General features: G+C 45.9%; 1 pseudogene; it reads right to left on the minus strand.

Annotated features, from left to right (window-relative positions):
• Nucleotides 1-234: 234 nt before the first annotated feature.
• LOC147982886 (tyrosine N-monooxygenase-like) lies at nt 235-1,920 on the minus strand (annotated as a pseudogene).
• Nucleotides 1,921-2,373: the final 453 nt, after the last annotated feature.

Raw genomic sequence — 2,373 nt, forward strand, 5'->3', positions numbered from 1 at the left:
ATTTCATGGTACACCATAATGGAAAATACAGAGGTTTTGTTTTACATAATGATAAGTACACACATTACATTAGTGATGCAACCATCGATTGCTTCTTTGTTTCTGCACACATGCAGTGTCATAATATTAAAAGAGAACTGAACGTAGCGCCGGAAACATGTAACATACACTAGTTCCAGATACATTTTATTGACACATAAATGAGAAAACGCATATTAAATCTATTTAATTGGATCATATATAGAGATGTGCAGCCAATCGTGGTGTAGCTTGCAGAACAAGGGGTTCAGCTAGTGCAAGGCCCGCATTGCGTTCTTGGAGACTCATACTCTTAACGTCGGGAGGCTTTGTCCAAGTGAATCCCTGCAACATCCTTGCGAACAACATCATTGTCATAGAGGTACCAAGTGAAATCCCAGGACAACCCCTCCTCCCACTGCTAAATGAAATGAAACGTAGGCCTGGATCAGTGAGAAGTACATTCCCAGTGTTCAAATGCCTCTCAGGGTGAAACTCCAGTGGTTCAGTCCAAATCTTGGGATTGCGGCCAAGTCCAAGCCGGCTTAAAAGTATGTGGCTATCCTTGGGGATGGTGTAGCCAGCAATTGTTGTGTCCGCCATGGTGACATGGGGTACGTTAAGAGCATGGTATGTGTGTAAGCGGAAGGCCTCCCGGATGCACGATTTGAGATAGTTTAGCTGAGGAATGTCAGACTCCTGCACCAGTCTATCTTTACCGACAACGGCATCGAGTTCGTCGGTTGCTTTCTGCATGATCTCTGGCATGTTTATCATCTCAGCGAGTGCCCACTCAACCGCATTAGATGGGTTATCGACTGCTGCAAAGATCATTTCCTAGGTACATCCATAGATTTGAGAATAAATAAAGTAATCAGTATAACGCAACAGAAAAGGTCAATACACAGATAAAATGGATCGAAGAACAATGAAGAAACTTTTTATTGAGGTTAAGATGACATACTAACCGCTGTTTGTGCTCTAATGTCTTCTAGGGAAAGCATTGGTTGTCCCTCTGCATCTTTAAGATGAACCAGAACGTCCAAAAAGTCTCGGGGCCCTTTCTCAAGAGTGGATGACCTTTCACGCATCCACTCCTCTATAATAGGATCATGCAACTGGTTGATTGTTTGCATGGCAACCTTGGAAACCTTTTCATGGCCATCCAAGTCGAGGCCTATGAGGGCAGGGAAGTAGTCGGACACACAAAAGCTGTAGAGATGGTTGAGGGCCGTGAAGAGAGCGGCAACATGTGCCACCTCATCATGTCCAGGCCCACTAGTGGATGAAGCTGGTAGGTCACTAAAGTATCTTTTACCGAACACAAGCCTTCTTATCATGTTACCAACGAAGTGTTGGGTTACATGACGGACGTTGACAATGTTGCCTGGACATGCCATGTCGCTGCAATGAGTTTTATTAATGTACCTCACAAGGTGGTCGTACTCCTCTTTCCGGAGGTGGTGGAGCTTTCGCTCCATGGACGAGGCGAGAATCTCAACAGTAAGGACACGCCTCATCTTCTTCCACTGGTCTCCGTATGGTGAGAAGATGGAGCCCTTGTACCCGAAGCTGAATATGCCCGAGGCGAAGGTGGTGGGACGGGAGGCAAAAACTTCATCATTTTTTCGTAGTACCTCAGAGGCTATCTGTGGACATGCTACAACAATGACATGGGTAGCTCCGAGACGGAGGCACATGATGTCTGTGTCATCTCCTTGAGCAGGCCATGGATCCATCGGAACACCGCCGGCTTGCTCAGAATCACCTGATGCATGTTGCCAATGATGGGCAGTGCCGCAGGCCCGGGGGCAGCCTGCATCGTCGCCCCCGTTGCTTCTGGGACAATAGCACTCTTTTATTTTTCCAGAGAAAATACACCAGCATGGTGACCATGATAACCAGAGTACCAAGAGCCATATTGCATCAGCTGGGCAGGGTGTTATATGAAGTAGGATAGAAGGCAATTTGTGGAACTGATAGGTAATGGACAGATGTTTTAACAGTTGTGTTTGAAGACACTCTTGCTTGGTGCATCTTTGTTGGTTAGTTGTGCGGGTATTTATAGGACAGCCGGGGAGCCAGGATCCTTGACGTACTAGTTATTTAATCAATTAGTGACTCCTTTCATTGCCCCACGTGGCCACATATACCATTCATGTCGCCTCATGCATGTTCAATGCATTCTGGAGAGCAAATTAAGTGAATGTTGGATACTCAGTTAGAGACGTTCTTCACTTGATCATCTACAGGAGCTCTTCCAGATTGGCATAGTCAGAGAAGGCCTTTGCTGAGCTAGCTCACATGGAGTCTTTCCTTCATTCAGAGAAGGAACCATCAGAGTTTTATGGAAAT

The sequence above is a fragment of the Triticum urartu genome, chromosome 2A, assembly GCF_056163025.1.
Source record: "Triticum urartu cultivar PI428250 chromosome 2A, HENAU_Tu73, whole genome shotgun sequence".
Lineage (NCBI taxonomy): Eukaryota > Viridiplantae > Streptophyta > Magnoliopsida > Poales > Poaceae > Triticum > Triticum urartu.